Source organism: Lepus europaeus, chromosome 17 (assembly GCF_033115175.1).
Source record: "Lepus europaeus isolate LE1 chromosome 17, mLepTim1.pri, whole genome shotgun sequence".
NCBI lineage: Eukaryota > Metazoa > Chordata > Mammalia > Lagomorpha > Leporidae > Lepus > Lepus europaeus.
Genome location: NC_084843.1, coordinates 47,988,010 through 48,011,036, shown reverse-complemented (window position 1 = coordinate 48,011,036; position 23,027 = coordinate 47,988,010).

Sequence of the window (23,027 nt, the reverse complement as noted above, 5' to 3'; positions counted from 1 at the left end):
GACACATACACACACATGCACACACACACACACAGAGAGAGAGAGAGAGAGAGAGAAGAGAGTTTGTTTTAGAATGACTATCTTCCATCTGCAGATTTACATCCTAAATAGCTGCAACAGCCAGGTCTGGGCCACACTGAAATCAGGAACTCCATCCTGATTTCCCACATGGGTGGCAGAGCTTCAAGCCCTGGGACCATCTTTCACTGATTTCCCAGAAGAATTAGTAGGAAACTGAATCAGAAGCAGAGTAGTTGTCACTCAGATTAACACTCTGATATGGGATGCTGGTGTCACAAGCAGCAGTGTAACCCACTGTGCCCCAGTGCTGGCACCTGCCTATACTTTATCATCATATGAAAAAGACTTGCTTTTCAAAAATCTACATATTTTCCCTCATGTAAGTAAACTGTAAATATCCATTGCAGTTCATACCCATCCTTTTATATGACAAACCAGACCTAATTTAAATTAGAATATAATTGTGAGTTGAAAAATCACAGTGTTTCATCCAGCTTTCATCTTTAAAAAAGTGTTTGGCCATTTGTATTTTATCCTTTGAAAAATGCCTGTTTATGCTTAGTGCAATAAGCCAGTCCTGAAAAGACACACATCATAATCTGTGAAAACTAATAGAGTACAAAAAAGTAATATATAAGAACAAAACTGACATTTTTAAGATTTGATTATTGTTTACGGCTTTGTCTCTACTGTTGTTTTCTGCTTAGTATGTTTTGAATTTTTTTTTTTTTTGACAGGCAGAGTGGACAGTGAGAGAGAGACAGAGAGAAAGGTCTTCCTTTTGCCGTTGGTTCACCCTCCAATGGCCGCCGTGGTAGTCGTGCTGCGGCCGGCGCACCGCACTGATCCAATGGCAGGAGCCAGGTGCTTCTCCTGGTCTCCCATGGGGTGCAGGGCCCAAGGACTTGGGCCATCCTCCACTGCACTCCCTGGCCACAGCAGAGAGCTGGCCTGGAAGAGGGGCTACCGGGACAGGATCGGTGCCCCGACCGGGACTAGAACTCGGTGTTCGGTGCCCCGACCGGGACTAGAACTCGGTGTGCCGGCGCCGCAAGGTGGAGGATTAGCCTAGTGAGCTGTGGCGCCGGCCGTATTTTTTGAATTTTTTACATAGTGAAGGGTTAAGCTTATGATTATAAAATAAACTGAAAGTATATCCTTGTAAAAATTAAAAGAAAAAATAAGAAGGAAAGGAGGGGAGAGGGGAGGGTGAGAAGTATCACTATGCTCCTAAATATCTATCTATCTGCCTATGAAATATATGAAATTTATTCACCTTATATAAATAAAAAATTTATAATGCACAAAATAAATACAAATAAAAGACATTTTAATAGCATAAAAAAGAAAAATGCCAATTATGTCCTTTGCCCATTTCTTAAGTGAATTATTTGTTTTGCTGTTGTTGAGTTTCTTGAGCCCCTTACATATCCTGGATATTAATCTTTTGTCGGTTACATAGTTTGCAAATACTTTCTCCCACTCTGTTGAGTGTCTCTTTACTTTTTTGAGTGTTTCCTTTGTTGTTCAGAAACTTTTTAGGTTGATATAAGAAACAAATTCCTAGAAACTTTAACCATCAGAGAAATAAAAATAAAAATCACAGTGAAGTTTTACCTCATCCCGGTTAGAATGGCTATAATCCAAAAATCAAAAAATAAAGAATTCTGGCAAGGGTTTGGAGAAGATACCCTAATCCAATGTTGGTGGGAATGTAAACTGGTTCAACCGTTATGGAAGACAGTATGGAGATTCCTCAGAAATCTGAAAATACCATATAACCCAGCCATCCTACTCCTGGGAATTTACCCAAAAGAAATGAAAGCAGCGTATGAAAGAGTTATCTGTACCCACATGTTAAATACAGCTCAATTCACAATAGCTAAGATATGAATCAGCCCAGATGTGCATCAGTAGATGACTAGCTAAAGAAATTGTGGCATGTTGACTCAATGTAATACTACTCAACCATAGAAAAGAATGAAAACCTGTCTTTTGCAACAGAATGGGTGCAACTGGAGACCATTATGCTTAGTAAAATAAGCCAGTTCCCAAAGGACAAATATCATATGTTTTCTGTGATATGTGGTAGTTATTATAGAATACAAGCCAAAAAAATACCTCAACAGTGTTTCAGAAAAAAAAAAAAGTATTTGAGCACAAACTATATCAAAATCATGTCAAGTTAAGGCTGTGTTGTTAAGGAAATTAGGTATAGAGATTGGTTATTATACAGAAAGTTGAGAGTAAAACTTGGGCAGAAAATGAAAAAATCTAAACAAACTGTTATTTGGCTTTTAAAAAAGCATCTAGGGGCCGGTGCTGTGGCATAGCGGGTAAAGCCACCACCTGCAGTGCCAGCATCCCATAAGGGTGCCGGTTCGAGTCCTGGCCACTCCACTTCCCATCCAACTCTCTGCTATGGCCTGGGAAAGTAGTAGAAGATGGCCCAAATCCTTGGGCCCCTTCACCTGTATAGGAGACCTGGAGGAAGCTCCTGGATGCTGGCTTCGGATCGGTGCAGCTCCGGCTGTTGTGGCCAGTTGTGGAGTGAACCAGTGGATGGAAGATGCTCCCCCCCCCCCCCCCGCCTCTCCTTTTCTCTGTGTAACTCCGACTTTCAAATAAATAAATAAATAAATAAAGCAAGCATCTATTGAGCATTGAATCTCTTCATATAAAGAATCATAATTTTTCCAAATGTTTAGCCTCCTATAATTCAGCTATGTTCTAAAGAAGACAGAGGAAAAGGAAAACATAACCTTTGTACCAATACTATGATACCACAGGGACATACTCATAGTTTAAATAATTTACCAAAGACAAATTATTAGTAAGTGGAGCTACTTCAAGTCTACATTGTCAAGCCTTTGTGGAGTTCATGCATATGTTAGGACCATTAATGCTACCATATGTAGCATTAATAGAACAGAATTATGAAAATATTTCAAGCAGTTGTTATAATGGCTATTTGTGTAAAATGTGATCATCTAAATTCCTTCTTTAATGAAATATTTGAGCACTTTTTTGGGTAGATACTATGCCAGATATCACACCATGGGTAGATATTAGGTGTACTTAAAATGTAGTACTGGGGAAAATATGTGCTTAGAAAAACTTTCAAAATTGGAAGAAGTTAGTAGAGATCTGAGTGCATCTTGAAAGCTGGTTCTGCATACATCTTGTTAGTCCTTTTTTTTTTTTTTTTTTGGTCCTTTTGATTTTCGTGTTCTCATTTATCAACTCATCTTCAATCCGTTGATTAAAATACTGCCTGCTTCTGCTCTGAGTGTTGCCCTTTGTGCCATGTCAGAGGATATGTGAGCTCGCTTTCCTTTTTTGCCATTTTAAACTTCAATTGTCGATTCCCAATTATTTGATTCTTCTTGCCTGGACTTATTTCAGTTTTCCTCCTTTTATTAGCTTTGTTTCAGATGATCTATTCTATTTTATCTTGGCTTTTGTTCTTTTTTGATGAATATGTCTTTGAAACATCCCTGAGATCAAAGCATTAACACTTGACTTGATAGCACAGAAATTGGTTGGAAGTCTATTTCCTTTTGAAAAAGAGCCATTTCTAGACAGTGATATTCATGCCAAAGAAAACCAAATCCAGACAGAAGTTAAAGTGGTGATGACTGTTACCATACGGGAAGGCAGACACAAGCATAGAACTGGGCTCTCTTTTGAGTATACCAGGGGTAAGTGGGGCTTTATAGCCACAGAGAAAGGGATTGGTGGATGTAAAATTGAGAGGAGACATTAAGTTGTGGGGAGGGGACGGATTTTGATTAAACCAACCTAACAGGATTCCTGCTGAAGGCAGGTCAGGAAGAGCAAATATCAAGGATTCAGGTGAAGAATTTTGATCAGATATTGTAGCTGGCACGAGAGGTCAATTAGTTTGGTGTGTCAACAAAGAATTAACCTTAAGTGAGGGTTGCTCAAAGGAAAGCTTATTTACTTGGGACAAGAAGACAGTGGGAAGGAATATTTCCCCAAAGAAATTGCCACCTGAGAGAAGCAGTTTGCCTTGGCTTTTATAGAAAGGGTTAGGAGAGTGTCCAGGATATAGAAAGTGGAAGCATGAGGACTTTTCCTGCTCAAGTACTATACATCTTTATTAAAAAATCTGACTCAGACTGGTCCCTTTCAGCTTTCCTTGTCACTGATGGTCTGGCCTTTTGTAAGTTATCATGTTGCAATATCAGCTTTCCTGGAATATCCTCTAAAAATGAACGCAAGTGAGTGAACTGTTTCAGATTCCCTGCCAATGTTCTTATGCTGGGTTTTGCCTGATACCCCTGGTTATAATATCAAGAGCAGTTGGATATCCAGGGTGGGAGATTCTTGCTTAATTGCCTTGGGAATATTATTTGCTAAAACTGGACACTGAAAGGAAGTATACATATGGGCCTAGAAGTTTCAAAAGACTGACTAAAACTTGTCCAAAGAATCTCACTCCATAAACCTTTGTTCTTAAGGGAGTTTTTCCCCCAGCTTTTACATTGAATGTATTTTAGAAACTCATTGTATGTCATAGTAAATTAGATGCACTCATTAATTTCTCTTTCTGGAGGAAAACTTGGTTATCTCATGCTCAGGTGGAAATATGTGCTTAATACCTGTTTAACCTACTGAGAAAAGGAATTTAGAATTAGTCAAAGATTCAGAATATATTGACATATAACTCTACTGAGTATATCTTTTCAATATTGTGACTTTTAAAGTAATAGATATAATTATATTTCGTATTGTTTTGGAAAACATTTTTAAAAGGGCTAAAATATACTATTTTTATTGCTCTAAAAAAGGTTAGATGAAACAATGAAAAAAGAAGACTAAGAAATGCAGTAGTACACTAGTTTTCTCATAAGTCTACCAGTACTAATACTTATAAAATTTTCTTCAAAATGTATTGACTTATTTGATGATTAAAAGCAAGTGCATATTTTTTTCATTGACTGTAAACCACAATTTTTACTTCATAGATACCAACTAAAGCGCTTATAATGGCAGATTACATAAATATCAGAAGAGGCAAGTGTTTGGCACAGCAATTAAGATAGTGCTTGGGGTGCACGTATCCCATATCAGCTTGCCTGTGTTTGAGTCCCAGGTGTGCTCCCAATTCCAGCTCCTGCTAATGCATATCCTAGAAGGCAGCAGGTGGTAATTTAAATGGTTGGGTCCTGACACCTGCACTGGAGACCTGCATTGAATTCCCAGTTACAGATTTTGGCCTGGCCCGGTCCAAGTTGCTATGGGGACTTTGGAAAGTGAACCAATGAAAGGCAGTTTCTCTCTGTATTTCCCTTTCTGTCTCTGTCAGTCTGCCTTTCAAATAGATACATAAATAATAATTTTTACAATGCTAGAAGAAGACACATTAAATGATTTTTAGTGCCATATCAATACAGCATATAAAAACTGACCCGCATCCTTTGTATTTAAAGAGTATTATGCCTTAAGAATATGTATCCTTAAGTGTGTATGTTTGAAAGGGAAGCTTATTAAAAAAATTGAATAGTGATATAATATATGTAAAAAGTACCTTCTCATAATCTGAATAAGGTCAATATTCCACATTTAACACCTGCTCTAACATCATTAGTTTTAACCATATTTATTGTAACCAAGACATATCATTAATTTGAACATTTAGTATTTATGATTGGATTAATATTACTTATTTCTCCTTTGAGACATTTGCTTGGTGAATAACCTTCAATCCTATATGAAAGTTATCTCATTGTTACATAAGCTTTTAGATAAAACTTGTGGATTTTATTTTTCCTCCTCTACTGAAAAACAAATATTTGTATTTGGAGTTGTTCTGTGCATTTGCTTTACATAGTACAGATACATGAGACAAGAAATTAAACAGCCACCACATCTCATTTAAGGTATATTGTATTTGTACATTGGACAGATACTATTTCACTGATCTTGGTGTGGCTAAGCAATTCCTTGGGTGTTATCGGAAATGGGGAAATATAAGAAGAAATAAGTGACACAAATGAAACATGACTCTGAAAGGCAAGGATCAGCATGAGTCAAGTGTTGCACAAAAGCTCAGTACTGGAGCATTTATCAACACTTTCACTGATTTATTTAAAATTTATAATGCTTATTTTTTTTTTATTTTCATCTACTTGAATGGCAGATTAAGAGTGAGAGTGAGGTGGGGAGGGGAAGAGAGAGAGAGAAAAAAAAGAGATATCTTCCATCTGCTGGTTGAGTCCCGAATTCTTGGAACAATGAGAGTCGGGCCAGACTGAGGCCAGGAGCCTGGAACTCCACGCAGGTTTCTCACGTGGGTTTCAGGGTCCTAAGCACTGCAACCATTACCTGCTACCTCCCAGTATACACTAGCAGGAAGCTGAATTGGAACGATAGTAGTGAGGACTCCGATATGGGATGCTGGTATCCCAAGTGGTGGCTTAACCAGCTGTATCACAGTGCCTAGCCTGCTGTTGCTGTTCTCTTTGTGGGTTTTGTGACTTAAAATTACTAGGTAAAATTTAAAGTGATAAATTTTCTGCCACAAATTCACTTTTAAAATGGTTTTCTAGGTAATTAGGAATATTGGTAATTTGAAAATTGATTTTCATCTTATTAGATGGGAAGAATTAGAAGACTTTTAAGATAATAAATAAGATGCTATAATTGTATCAACCTAAATTTTCAAAGCTCATTTTTTCTTATTTGATTTCGTTTGTTCTCAAAATATTCTTGAGAGGGAGTAAGAGCAAATACAATTATTACCATTTTACAGATGGTAAAACAATCTTCTCTACGGCTAGTACGTATTATAGTGCACTAACCGTAGCCTTCTAATCTAAAGCTAAAGAAATTTCCATTTCATTTCATCAATTGATGTGAGTCTTCCCAAGGAGGGAAATCCGTTTAGAGACTAATCTTGGTACAGTGAGAGGGAGAGACTTTCTCTTCATTCTGGGCTGTTGAATCAGGGTGAGCAGTTTCATCAGTGCTGGACTGGTGGAAGAAGTAGGATGAGAATATTGCTCTCTACCCTGTGTAGTTCCCCCTGCTTACAACAAAGAGGATGCTTTAGAGTTGAGGCAACCTTCAGCCTTAAGGGAGAGATGCTGATTTCTGATCCTCTTGTAAGTGACCCTCTTGAAAGAAGGCTAACAACCTACCCACAACCAGCATTCTTCCCCCTGCAACGAGATGAGGGCTGGTTCTAGCTCAGTGTTTAACTGATGCTGAACACCCCTCTTGCCCGGCTGGTGTGTCACTAAGTATGGCCTTGATGGGAGAAGATGGTATCTCTGTTAACAGAACAATCAAGCCTCATTCATACCTAGAAGCCCTACAATGGAGTGGATCATCTATAGTGCTTCAACCAAGATGACTGACTCATTTTCCTTCTTCTTCCCACTTAACACAGAACATGAACTTATGTGCCTTGCTTCCCCCAGAATTCAAAATATGAAAAGAGCCCCAATTATCTGAGTGAAACTGCAATAAAAAGAACTTACCTTTGAACTCCTGGGTCTCCAAATTTGGAACATGCTTTCTCTGTCTCATGTTTTTTGTTAATTAATTGATTTACTTTTTAAGGAACACAAATTTCATAAGTACAACTTTAGGAATATAATGATTCTTCCCACCATACCCACCCTCCCTCTTCTCTTTCTCCTCTCTCTACCCTTCCCAGTCCCATTCATCATTAAGATTCATTTTCAATTTACTTTGTATACAGAAGACAAACTCTATACTAAGCAAAGATTTCAACAATTTTCACACACACGCACATATACACAAAAAATAAAAACTGTGTGAGAATTAGTTTTACAGTTAACTCTCATAATAAAACTCATTGAGGGCAGAGGTCCTGCATGGGGTTAGTGCATAGTGACTCTTGTTGTTAATTTAACAATTAACAATCTTTATGTCTCATGTTTGCACCAGACTTCTGGAATCCTAATGTCAGCAGGAACACCACTGAAAGCCAATATCAGCTTCAGTAAGGGGAATGGGGCTGTCAATGGATGAATCCAAGTTTTTGTTCACTTTTTGTGCAAAGCACTATTAATTAGATCTGATGAACTTAGTGGGGTATAGATTTAGGTTTATATACCATGCATATTGTATCAACTGTGATCCCGCAAATGCAGAGATTGTATTAATTGTATAATAAACCCCACTTTACTTATCTCATGGGAATTGCTTTCACAAATTTTGTAAGAATAGGTTACAGTTAAATATAAGACAATTAAAATCTTTGAGGAAATATGCATGGTCATGAATTTTAATAATTTTTGATAAAGTGACTTCCATTCATAATAGGTATAATTATACCTCCTTCCTCTGGATGGAAAGGTTTGAGCAGGCTTTTCTTTATGAGGCATTATGAGGTATCAATTTTGACAAGTATTATAAATATATGTCTTCATAAGTCTCATATATCTATGTCTATTTTGGTGACTTTGAATTATTTTTTATTTAAACTACATCTTTGACAGACTGGACTATGAATAATCTTTATGTATTAATACCTGCCAATTTTTGAAAGACAGGAATTGATTTTTTTCCAACTGTAAAAGAAAATATCAAATTGAAGGTAGACAGGAGCTGAAATGAGAAGTTACTGCTGCTCAAGTGGGTTAATTTTGCCTGGAATTAATTTGTAATTGCTATCTCAATTATATGAGTTATTAATTATGTCATATGTGATTTATGATATATATATATATATATATATATATATATATATATATTTGGAGTACCTACATGGCATTTAAATTGTTTTTCTCTGTCAAAATTATCAGGTTCAATTAGCAAAACATTATTTGAACTGTTAAACTATATACTGAATGCCTTATAAAATCATTAAAAGGATTTTATTTTCTATTTTATAAACCCTCAAATAATTCTAAGAATAAAAACTGAGATGAAGAGAAAAATATGTGAGTGACACAATTTACAAACTTCTTAAGGTCAAGGCACATAGATGAGTATAGATCCTGAAGGCAGCTTTATTATTATTTGTGTTTGACTGGGGATAGTTTCCTGAAATACTGGAAGAGAAGAAAGGGTTGCAGCATGAAGAGCTAAAATTTAAGACTAGGAACTCCTCCTTCAATGATTAGTACCATTTTGCACAAACTTTTGTTGTTCAAGGCCAATCAAGAGAAACAGCAATATTTTTTATACCCTATGATTTTGGTGTAATTACAATGTAGTTGTGTTATATTTAGATATTTTTAAGGTTGGCTTTCATTTTATTGGAAAAGCAGAGAGACAGGGATAGACAAAAGAGAGGTCTCCCACCCACTGTTGTTGCAAGCGCCACTTGTCACACAACTCGAAAGGCTAATGTGACGTGTTGGAGCACAGGGAAGAATCACACAGAATTGTGATAGTCTTTTGCATATAATTTATTATTCAATATTTAATACCATTCAATATATAAATTCAATGCATACATCTAAAGGTCAATACCACTCAATATGTCATTAGTCCACAGGTTATAACACACATCTAGGAGTAAGGCAACTTCCAGAAATATCCAGCAATAGTAATAAGTATAACACATACAAAGCATACAAGCATGACCAATCTAAACACTCATGGCTAAGAATGTAATATGAATGCTGCATTCTCAGTTTTGTATCATGGCCACAAATACATCTAAGTCCAAAGTCCAGAGTGCAAAGTCTCTATTACCACTCAGAGAGATGGATCTCAGAACAGTCACTTATGGGCAGGAGTCATGGGATGACTGGCGCTCTGGGCAGTAGGCTTGAAGTTCCAAGACAGATGGCAAGGGGAAGGGTTGGATAGATCACCCGATAAGAGGTCCGGTCCGGCTCTGATGTCAGTTCTGGCAGGATGTCCAGGCGAGGTTGGCTCCAGCAAGGTGGTGAGCAGAGCTTCAGACAGTGAAGTCTTGGGCAGAGTTTCACTTGCACTGAGCCATGTTCCCTGAAGGGATGAAGAGCAGTTGTGAGACTTGCCTTTTTATCCCTCTTCTGGGGAAGGTGGGCAGTGAATGTGCTGTGGTGTGTCACCAATTACAAGCTCATCTTTTTTGTGTTTCACCAATCAGATGTTGGTGTTTGGGTGTAACCAATGGTGTTTTAGGGGTCTTCTGGGTGTGGCCAATCATGGTGCAGTAGTGTGGGTGAAGTAATGCAGCAGCCAGCTGGTTGGCTTCTTCTTATGATGTAATGTCCTCCAGTCCTTATCAGGCCTCACCTCCTGTGTCTGTTCTGACAGATGATCTAGGCAGTCCTGGTGCTTAGTGGCCTTAGCTTAAGTAACTCTATTTTGGTTTTGTTTTTTCTTTCTTTTTTGGGTTAGTGGTGCTCCGTAACTCTTTTGGGACTCCTGTGGGATTCCCCACAACTGGTTCTCTCTCCAAAGCCTGCAACAGTTAGATCTGGGCCAAGATGAAGCCAGGAGTTGGGAACCCAATCCTGGTCTCCCACGTGGGTGGCAGGGACCCAAGTCCCTGAGCCATCACTTCTGCCTAACAGGGCGGGCATTAGCAGGGAGTAGGATTGAAAATGGGGGAATCAAGACACAAAGCAAGTACTCCAATATAGGATGTGGGTGTCCCAAGTGCTGACTTAATAGCTGTACCAAACTGTCACCCTAAAGGTACATATTTAGAACTGTAGGTTCTTAAGATTTAATTTAAGAATTGTAGGTTTTTGAGAGCGAACATACTTGCTTTTCCTCTGCAATTTTAAAACTAGCTTGGTGTGGCCCGAGAGAGCAGTGGAGGATGGCCCAAGTGCTTGGGCCCTTGCACCCACATGGGAGACCAGGAAGAAGCACCTGGCTCTTGGCTTTGGATTGGCACAATGCTGGCCATGGCGGCCATTTGGGGAGTGAACCAACGGAAGGAAGACCTTTCTCTCTATCTCTCCCTCTCACTGTCTATAACTTTACCTGTCAAATAAATTAAAAAAAAAAAAAGAGAGAGAGAGAGAAAGAAAACTAGCTTGGAATAAAACATTTATATTTTCTACTGGACAAAGATTCTATCCAATTTTGAATGGAGACCATAAAGCCACTGAAATGGATTTCAAAATATGTTTAGAGGTAGAGTTCCTGTGGAAGTATTTTTGCTTCTATTCCTAGGCTTACAGTAAAGTCTTGTGATGAAGATATGGGTTTTGAAGTTAAAAGCTTGGGTATGGATTCACACATGCCTACAAAAGTATCTGGACCACCTTGCACTAAATAAATAAGAAGTGTTCAAAAAATATTGGAAGCAAGTCAAAAGAACATAGGTGCCAACTCGAAGATTTCCATGGCCCAATATGAAATAATTTAAATATAAAATAAATACTGCTGATAATTTTTATAAGCCGTAGAAAAATGATAATTCATGAGTTCATATTAATATAAATAAATAAATAAATAATATTAGATTGGCAAAAGCATAATGTAGAAGGCATAATATTAGAAAAGCAGCTAATTACTCTTTAATAAACAACAGAGTAATCATTGTTTTCTTTCAAGAGTAAATAATGGTACTAAATGTGTGAATGAAAATATGATCAGAAAATATTTACATAGCCTCAAAGTATTCCAATAAGATGCTTATTAAGTAAAATTTAATAGGGGCAAGTGTTGTGGTGCAATAGGTTAAGCCATTGTTTGGGATACTTTGAGGATGCTTGCTACTCCACTTCTGATTGAGCTTTCTGCTAATGCTACTGGAAAGGCATCAGATCATGGCTAAGTACTTGAATCACTTCACGCACGTAGCTGGCCTAGCCCAATTCCAACTGTTGTGGGCATTTGGGAATGAATCAGCAGATGAGATTCTCTCTCTCTCTCTTTCTCTCTTTCAACCTCTCTTTTTCTCTCTCTGACTCCATCTGTCACTCTGCTTCTCAAATAAATATATAAATAATTTTTTTAAGAAAAGAATACCTGGGAAAGCAGTAGAAGATGGCCCAAGTCCTTGGGCCCCTGCACCCACGTGAGAGACCCAAAGGAAGCTCCTGGCTCCTGGCTTCGGATTGGCACAGCTCCGGCTGTTGCGGCCAACTGGGGAGTGAACCAGGGATGGAAGGCTTCTCTCTCTCTGCCTCTCCTTCTCTCTCTGTGTAACTCTGACGAAAAGGAGGGAGGGAGGGAGAAAGGAAGGGAGGAGGAGGGAAGGAGGGAAGGAAGGAAGGAGGGAAGGAAGGAAGGAGGAAAGAAAAGAAAAGAATAAATAACTCACAATGAAAAAGATCAATAGTCACCAAGTTAATATCTTCAAAAATGGGATGAATTAGCATCGTGAGCCTTTTGATATGAAAAGTCAACATCACTTATGTAGTATTTTTGCCAAAACTGAATAACCTTAATTTAATCTTGAGGAATATTATAGGAAATAACTGGTCCTCATAAAATAACCAATCTTCATAAAACAAAGAAAGAATAAGCAACTAGTCTATATTAACGGAGACTGAGGACACATGACAACTATATGCAATAGATAGTCCTGGGTTATGTTCTGGGCATGAAAAAGAACAGTGTGGGACAGTTAACAAAATTTAAGTAAGGTCTAGGGATTAGGTAATAATATTGTGGAAATGTCAAATTTCTTGATTTTGATCATTTTACTTTTAACATTGTGGTTGTTAACACTGGAGAATCTGGGTAAAATATACTAACTTTATAAATTTTGTAGGTTAGAAAAGTGAGTTATAAGAGTAATAATTGCTTTGGCGAATATACATTGAATGAATGATGTAATGCATGCAAATAGCCTAGCTAGCAGTGTGTCTGTCATGTTAGAAGTGCTTATTACTCAGTCCAGCTCTCTGCTGTGGCCCAGGAGTGCAGTGAGGATGGCCCAAGTGCTTGGGTCCCTGCACCCGCATGGGAGACCAGGAGAAGCGCCAGCTGCAGTGCGCCAGCCGCGGCGGCCATTGGAGGGTAAACCAACGGTAAAGGAAGACCTTTCTCTTTGTCTCTCTCTCTCACTATCCACTCTGCCTGTCAAAAAAAAAAAAAAAAAGAAGTGCTTATTACTGTTATAACTTTCTTTTTTTCTAAAGTATTTATGTACATATATTCACAGGGCTTTAGAGAGAGATCAAAAAGAGGGAATACAAAAGCAATAGTTTATTGGAATACTTATGAATCATGAATTTGTGAAGAGAATCAAATAATTGAAATATGTTAAAATTACCTTGGTTCTCAAATGACTATCAGAAAGTACCATTATTTTTATTAGAGTTCCTACAATTAATGCATGAAACCTTCTTCTATAATCCTTTCCATGATTTATAATATAGCCATATTTACTTCCTTAATTATGTATAATATACAGGGTCTCATTAGATTTTGAAATATGTCTTTCACATCACAGACCTCAATAAATGTTTAGAATCATCCATCCTGGTGTGCATTTGTAGGTTTATTAATGAAGCATTTACCCACTTGAGTATAGTATATAATAATAGTATAATTGTTTTGTATTTTTAAAGAGCCAGACTATTCATAGGGATGGATAGGATAGATATTTATGGTTACATCCTTAATTCATTAACAATACTGTGAGCTCAGATTTTATTCCCTGTACATATATACCTAAGAAAACTGAACACAGAGTGGTGAAGTTACATACAAAATGTCACAAAACTTAAAGAATGGAGGCAGGATTATATTCTAGAGCCCATGCGTACAATAATTGCAGTAGAGTCTTTGAATAACACAAGCTGTAAACAAATGAAAACACAATGAAATATATCATAAGTGGTTCTGCTAACTTTTAATTGCTGTGCCACCAGTTGCCATCAACTTAGTAGTTTAAAACAAAATTTTTCTGCATCACTTTTTGCAGACCAGTAACCTGGTCCATTTTAGCTGGAGTCCCACTGAAATTTACACAAGCTTGAATCAGCCAAAGATTTGCCTTCTTTGGAGGCTCAAGCAGGCAGATATATCCAGGTGGTGGTCAGATGGAGACCGCTGCTGTCTTACTAGTTGCACCAAGTCTGTTTCCAACTCCTGGGTCCTCTCAGGTTCTATTAAGCTGCTTTTTGATGAGCTCAAAGCCTCTGTTTCATAACTGTTATGGATTGAATGGTGACACCCCCTTCCCAGTGCCTATGTTGACATTCTAACCCTTGGTATTTCAGGATGTGGCTGTACCTGGCAAGAGAGCCTTTAAAGAGGTAGTTACGGTAAAATGAGGTCAGATGGGTGAGCTATAATTCAATATGACTGCTATCCTTAAAATGAGAGGTTAAAGAACCTTCACACACAGAGAGGAGTGACTGTATGAAGATACAGCAAGGACATCTGCAAGCCAGGAAAGAGGCCTCAGAGTGAAATACACTCTGCCGAAATCGATTTGGCTTCTAGCCTCTAGACTTGTGAAAATATGAATGTTTGTTGTTTAAACACATAATATTTGGCAACTCTGGCAAACAAATGTAGTGACTTAATCACAGAGGTCATGCCTGCCTCTGAGGGGAGGGGATTATACAGAGTATCTATACCAATGGATGGGAAACTTGAAGATTGGGATTCAGCTGAGAACAATGGCTTATGAAGTCTAAACACATGCATTTCAATTGGTATTCTGAACAGAAGTCTCATCTGAATAAAGTAATCAGTGATGGTATTCATAGAGGAGGTAGGATTTTACATGAAACTTGATAGAAAAGTAACAGGTGAAGAGTGCATTCAGAAGAACATCCTAGTCTCAGGTCATTTAAAAAATACATCAAAAGTCTTAATAGCAATGGCCGAGCTTCCCATTTAGACTGCTTTGAAAAGGCATTGCTTTTTGATAGGCCAAGTATTGTTATCTTCACAATTACTTACAAACAAAACTTCATCTCTTAGCCTAAATTTCAGAGTGCAACCTGTACTTTATACTCACACTTTACCTTATAAGTCATGCATTAACCAGATTATCTCTTCTGTTCTTGAGGACTGGATTTGTCCACTTTATTCAATAAACATTATGCATAAATTTGAATCATTCATGAAAATTATTTACCAGAGAAACTTAAGAAAAGAGATGAATAAACAATATTGGAATCCAGAAAAAATTATACGTTAGATGCTGTTTGTCTTTGATATCTCAGTGTTCCTTTTCCATCCTGGTTCCATTTCTTCCCTAGAACCTTCTTTTCTTTTTTCCTATCCAAAGTTGCCAATCAGAAAGGATTTAATAGTAGTCACTAACAATTAAAGCTGCTGTATTATCTCTCCCAGGGACTATTAGTTGAGAATTTTTCTTAATAAGGAGTTCTAAATAGGATTTCCTATTGTGAAAATTTCAGATATTTGTGTAGCAAATAGGCTTTTTTAAAAAGTTTTTTTTTTTTTTTCTGTTAAAATCACATTAACTAATCACTATACCTGCTGCCTAATACCTTGAGATTTGGGATGCACAAATTCTGAACTGCTCCCACATGGATGCAATATTGGACATTAAACATGATGATGGCAACATGGCATGCATAGGCTCATTTACAAATTAGAATGGTTATTTGATTTTTTTGGGACAAAATTGCTTATATTAGCTGTTTTAAGGTTCCATTTTGAAGAGTTTTATATAAGATAAAATCTAAAATCTATCAACCTCCGTAGCACTTGAAGCTGCTGTGCCTTACCTTTATAGTCACTGAGATTAACAATATGAAAAACACATGCACTTTACTTTCAGGTTCCATTCATATTTTAACATTTGTCTTTGGTTAGCAGTGAGCTATGATTTTTCTGACAAGTGATTCTGCAGCTGCTAATGATAAAAATGAGTCCAAGGAACACTATACATGCACAGAAACACAAAGAATAATGCAAAATTTAGGAGAGACAGGGCAAATGATGAGGAACTCTTCAATGTTTTGCCCTTGTGAATCTGTTTGTGTAAGGGTTTAGAGAATGGGCTAAAACAATGATAATTCTTACGATTTGTTTGTGATTTTCCATGGGAATATAAAATGAAGATCCTTGATGTATCTCTGATCCACATTTTTATGATAGTTCATTCATTTAAAAAGATCTTTAGAACATACATTTGATTTTATAGGATTAGAGTGTAATCCTAACTATACATAAATCTTAGCATTGCTTTTTTTGTTGTTGTTGTTAATTTACTTTTAGTGTCTTCAAGGAAAAGGGTTAGCTGAAATACTATGTAGTCCCACTATAGCTTTATTGAGTGATGACAGCAATAACAAAACCAAAAATAATTTATAATTATATAGTAATCTTGAATGTGCTCTTTACTAAGCAGCACTAAGGAAATGAAAAGAAGTTAAAGAGAAGTAGACTAAAGACATCCATTAAAAGTGAATGTGCCAGTGTTTTCTAATGCCTCAGTGTGGCCAAAACTAATGAAAAATATTGCCTCATTTATGTCAAGGAAAAATGTGATGGAAGACTTTAAATATTAATGTAGGTAATGGCTTTCAGTGGAATACTGGACAATGTCTAGTCACATCCTGGATTATCTGCTTCTGTAGGGCTCTGTGACTTTTATAGTCTTTGGCTGAGGTATTTTACAACTCTAATCCTTATGGACAATTGATATATTGAAACACAACTGAATTTTGTCCAGTGGAGATGAAGTTCGTTTCCTGCCTCACCTCTGGGAAACAGCTGGTTTTGTATGCATTAGTATCCACTTTTGTATTTTCAGTTTCCATTATATTCCTTGAGTTCATCTGTGAAATAGGCTTTCCCCCTACATTTTGCTGTTTCCTTTATTGACTATGGACTAAATAATATCATTGACAAATGCCCATGTTACATTTATATGACAGTTGTTTTACCTTTTTAACAGAATATATTTTTTCTAATTTTCTCTTCAAAATGCAGCTCAAAGATATTGTTCTTAACATTAATAACCACTTCATATTTTGTACATATGTGTCTTCCCAAACTGTGAAAGCACACATTATTGACTTCCTTTAAATCTTAAATGTTTTGGAAGGCTGTTGAAGTGTCCCATAGGAAGATAGAACATGATCTGTTTACAGAGGATAGTAATAATATTTTATTGTTATGAAAATGAGTTCCTCTTTACAATTGTATCTGAGTGTTCTCAGAGATTGCTGTTATGACTATATGCTTGCTGGAAGGACAGGGAGCATATGTATCTCTCAGGCTTTGTTCTAAGTTACTTTCTCCATAAAGGAAAAATGATATAGATGTCAAAGTTGAATTATAGCTTATTTTTTCCTCCATTTTTAGAAATCTCTCCTACCTTACATGTCTCATTCCTGGATCTGTTCTTCAGAAATAAATCCCATGTGTCAGATAGTAACTTTGGGGTGTGTTTACTTCTCAAAAGAGCCCCTGCATTGTTGCTTCTCAGTTTGCTTTCATGATTATAAATATCTTGTTATACTGGTCTCCCTAGGAAGCATATGACCATGCAGGATGCTTTGTGTTATCAGTTTGGGAAGGCTCTAAATTTTAATTAGTATTCCTACAAACTTACAGAATAAAGCTCTTGTGGGGGGAATTTTAGGCAAATTGCCCAGCTGAGATGAGAAAAGCAATTTTAGTATGCTTTCCAAATCTTACCATGCAAGTGTTGGTTTATTGTTTGCTTAAAATATTCTTCCTGCCCAAGGTCACTTTATAGTGCTGATGACTAAATCAAATCGTGTAACGATGGCCCTTAATCAGGACAGTTGAAGGAAGCAAAAGAGGAGATTATGAATAACTTTTATGTAATTTATTTTTTTAGTAGTTTAGCCTTTCCTGTTTTGAAATAGTGAGTTCCACTTGAATGTGTTGAAATGTAGAAAAGAAGACAGTGGCTGTTCAGGGTCTTATGTGTTCCTTTTAGTCTCCTCATTCGAACAAGCTCAGGGGAAGTCACTGGTTGTTAGATCAATGTGGACCCATGCTGAGTGCTCTCATGAAAAATAAGGGAAAATAATTAAGAATATGAATGAACTAGAAGTCATTATGTTAGGAAAAATAAGAGAAACACAGATAGGCAAGTACTAAGTAATCTCACTTATGTGGAATATACAAAAATAGGTCATCTCAGAGAAGTTAGAACTATAATGGTGGGGAGAAAAGTGGGGAAGGAGAGATGCAGAGAGCTATAGCTGTTAAAAGTTATAGCTGAATAGGAGTAAAAAGGTCTGGGGTCTGTTGTACAGCAAGGTGACTATAGAAGATATTATTGTTTTGTGTATGTATTTATTCAAAAACTCCTAGAAGATAAAATTTTAGGTGTTTTCACCACAAAGAAAATCTTAAATGTTTGAATACATACATGCATTCACCTTGAGTGGACATCACATAATGTATACATGTAGCAAAACACCACATAGTACCTAGTACCTAATAAATATGTATAATTTCTATATTTGTGTTAGAAATACTTTTAAGTAGTATTTTTAAAAATATTTGAAAAGACAGCTCAGCTGAAACATGCACAGTGAAAATTCATAATAAAAAACTTAAAACTTTTAGAAAGGAGAATCTAGAAGAACTTCAGTTTAATTTCAAAGTAAATATGAAAATTAGGTTACTTTATGGAAATTAGGATTATCAGGCTGAATACAAACTGAAAATAAGAAGTCTGGGGACAGGTGTTGTGGTGCAGCTGGTTGAGCCACACTTAGGCTGCCCACATCCCATATTGGAGTGCTTGAGTGCATGCCCTGCCTCAGCTGCTGATCCAGCTTCCTGCTAACACACACCCTAGGAGGCAGTGGTGATGGCTCAAGTTCTTGTGTCCCTTCCACCATCCACAATGGGAAACCCAGATTGAGTTCCAGGCTTCTGGCTTTTGCCATGACCCAGCTATGACTATTGTGGGCACTTGGTGAGTGAACCAGCAGATGAAACATCTCTCTGTCTTGATCTCTGCCTTCCAAATAAAAATAAACAAATGAAATGTAGGAAAATCTTTTTATAAGCTAAGTAAGACTCTAACCACCCAGGAATATGCACTAAAGGATCTGAGAATCATCCCTTTGAAATGTAATTTTTAGTGGTAATTGTGTCTCTGTATTCCAGTTTCTGCTCTAAGGGAGGAACCTAACTTTGGCAGGTGCTTCCCTCCAAGGTGCAAAGCTAGTTCCTTACAAAGATATAAGTTTAATTTTCCTTTAGATAAAGCCAATTAGCAAACAAAAGTGGTCACTCTGAATTCCAGGTTATTTTAGAATGAACTATATGCATCAGACTGTGCTGACAGATTTCTTTATTTAAAGACTGGCTACTGTCCATGTTGAGAACTTATGTAATGGATTGTGTCTGCTTGGCTATATAACAGGATGAGATTTCTTTTCACCTTTGTTGTCTATTGGAGAATTGTCTTTGATGTACCTCACCTTCATGCTATATTTTTTTCAATAATTTTTTTTACTCTTCACCTATTTGGAGAGACTTTCTGGATTGGGAAGAAATTTTCTCTTTAAGTTTTCCTAACAGTATTTCTAGAAAAAAGCTTTTAGAAGTGTATACTAATAAAGCCTAATACTTATTCAGTACTTAGCAATGTTTGGATCTAAATGAATTGTGGGTAATATTTACGAAATCATCGGATTGTAAAATATTAAACCAGGATTTGACCCCAGGCAGGATGAATCTCCTGCCCACACTTTTCATAATTAATTGCATTGTCTGTCTACAGAAAATATGAGTGAGTTCTAGTTTGGCATTTCTTGCTGAACCCATCAAAGTTAATACAAAAATAAAAGGACAATTTAACAACAGTTCAATCCCAAATTAAAAATGCTAAAGAAACATTAAATCTGGTGGATATTATGAGATTTACATAACAGTAACCAGGTAAACAAGTTTATTTACGGTAATCAAAATTATTATTTAGAAAACAGCTACTCTATTAGGTTACTTATGCAAAATGCCATGGTTGGAATTTCCATTTGCCTTAATAACTTTGAAAGACAATCTCCTTTAGTGTGAAATACACTAATTTGTTGGCAGGCAGTTTGGGGCTACAGGTTACTCCTAATTATATAGCACTTTGTATCAACCCTAATATTGCCAAGGACGTGATGAAAGCCTTGAGAAAATCTCCCTGTTAGCTTCATTTGAATGTAAATTTTACTAATCTAATTCTCTGCTGGTCTCCTAAAATCTTTTCGATTTTTAAAATCTTTTTCAGTATGCATTTTGTAGCCCATTTTAATTTCCTTTTGGCAGCTTTCTCTGGGAAAATATTTTGAAATTTGTTTGTTTCTATGGATGCTAGGAAAATCAGCCAAGAATTATTGAACCGTATAGTGTTCTTATATTTACGAATGAGGCTCTGGCCCCCAAGTCCATCCTTATGATAACGCACCCACCCAACCTCTGACAGGGCCATTCCTTAAAGAAAATCAATTGATTCCTCTTGATTCTGTTTTCTAGTTTTAAGGTTTGTGTGATATGGAGAGGATTTGATTGAAAGACTTGCTTAGTGGTGGCGGTAGGTAGGATGGGGTTAGGGAGATGGAGGTGGGCCTGTACTCCTATAGATGGAGAACTTACAGAAATCAATGATTTGTGTATGGAAGGGAAATGATCATCTGACTTCTGGCTGGAGGATGGCCTCCAGTTCTTGATGTCAGCATTTTTAGTATTAGCAAAGTATTAATTAGGAATCATAGTCTGTTGTTTCATTTCCACAAAAGTGGCTATGTTTTCTTCCTTCTTTCTCTTATCTTTCTGTTTTCAGCTCTTCCTTTGATAATTGTTTTAGAAAAGTCTTCCTTAACTCACGTCTAAAACATTATTCTCTAAAATATCACCCTAGTGTTTTTCATTTTCACAATAATAAATTTACCACAGTATATGATTACTTGTGGTCAGTTCTCATTATTTGAGGTAACCGTCTTCTAAAGATTCCCTGAAAACATATATTTAGTGATTATGGAACCATTGCTTCTAAGTTAGGTCCTGAAAATTGCTTCTGGACGTATTTTCATCAACTGATTTAACACATAACCTTTATTTTGTATGTGCTTATATGTGCATCTTATTTAGGTGCAGGTGTTTAGCTGAGGTGTTAGGATTTCCGCATCCTACATTGGAGTGCTTAGGTTCAATTCTGAGCTCCAGCTCCTGACTCTGTCTTCCCACCCATGCAAACCGTGGAAGGCTGTGGTAATAGCTGAAATAATAGGGCTCCTGCAACTCTCATGGGAGACCTGTGTGGATTTCCTGGCTTCTAGCTATGGTCTGGTTCAGTCATAACTGTTGAAGCCTTTCAAGGAGTGAACCAATGAATGGAAGATCTCTTCTTCTCTGTCACTCTGCCTTTCAAATAAATACTAGAATAAAAGAAAGTACCAACTGCTGATTTTCCTCAAGTGCATTTTAGGAAGTAAATGAATTTAGCTAATACAAGATTCTTCAGCCGGCGCTGTGGCTCGACAGGCTAATCCTCTGCCTGCGGCGCCAGCACACCGGGTTCTAGTCCTGGTTCAGGTGCCGGATCCTGTCCCGGTTGCCCCTCTTCCAGGCCAGCTCTCTGCTATGGCCCGGGAGTGCAGTGGAGGATGGCCCAATTCCTCGGGCCCTGCACCCACATGGGAGACCAGGAGAAGCACCTGGCTCCTGCCTTTGGATCAGCGCGGTGCGCTGGCTGCACCCAAAGAGCATCTTGGGAATGGAAACCATCTGGGAATGCCTGAGTTTGAGTTCTGGCTCCATTCCCAGTTCTAGCTTTCTGCTGATGATCACCCTGGGAAGAAGCAGGTGATGGTTCAAGTTCTTGGGTCCCTGCCATCCATTTGGGAGATATGGATTGGGTTCCTGTTTGCCAGGTTCAAACCCCTAGCCCTGGCCATTGCAGTTATTTGAGGATTAAATCAGTGGATGGGAGATCTTTCTCTGTCTCCCACCCTCTCTTTTTCCCTTTGCTTCTCAAGTAAAATAAAATAAATAGATTTGAAAGCAAATTTTAGTAGAATAAGGTAAAGGATGTCCAAAAGTGTATATCCCAAATAGAACCTTCTTTTTCAACATGTTTACCTAAGAAAACTGGGAAAGATTTCTAAATCCTTTCAAGTTTTTCCCTAATGTTTTCATTTTGCCTTTTTCTTTTCATTTCCTCTGCCACTTGTTTCATTTTGTTCCTTAGTACATCTGGCCTCAGCTACTCAAATATTGTTAATTCGTTTCTCAAGTTCTACTTCTTACTTTACCACCAACTCATTGTGGCCAGATTAGTGTTTCCAAAATGCTGCTCTTATGTTATATGCTCAAAAATTTCAAGTAATTCCTCATCTTTCACAGAATTCATATCAGTCTTTTTAGTGTGGCCATGTAGGATCTTTTAAAATTGACTCCAGATAACATTTCCAGAATTATCTTCAATAATATTTTTTATGTATCCTTTGAGCCAGAAAAATTAAATCATTTGCTCTCTCTTGTAAAGATATTTTCAGCCTTTTACTCTCTATCCTTGCTTGTACAAATTCAATTTTATGTTTCAAACATTTATACACTCATTAAACATTACTTCTTTCATGAAGTCTTTCCTAATCTCCACTTTAAAATTCATCTGTAAACTAATTTATATTTCTTGCAGGACATTTACCATTTTAACTCATAGTAAATTGTTAACTCCCTTGGAGACAGGGACAAGAAAACCTTTCTGCACATATCTGTTTAAGTGTGTGTGTGTGTGTGTGTGTCTTCCCTTCCTCCTCCCCCACCCCCTAAAGCTTACTTACATGGAGCTGTATTAGCCCTATAACTGACTCTTCTTTGTGTTCTTTTTGGGTCTAACAGGGCTCACTATGTTGGGAAGGGGAGGGGTGGTCTTTATCTTTCTATCCAAATAAATATCCCTGTGGACTAAAGCTGTTGTGATGATGATGATATTCTAACAACACAAGACACCTGTAGGAAAGTTGTGTCTCCTGGAATTAATTTGGCAAATAAAAAAGCCATCTGCACATTAATGTTTATTGCAGCTCAATTCACAATAGCTAAGACCTGGAACCAACCCAAATGCCCATCAACAGTAGACTGGATAAAGAAATTATGGGACATGTACTTCATAGAATACTATACAGCAG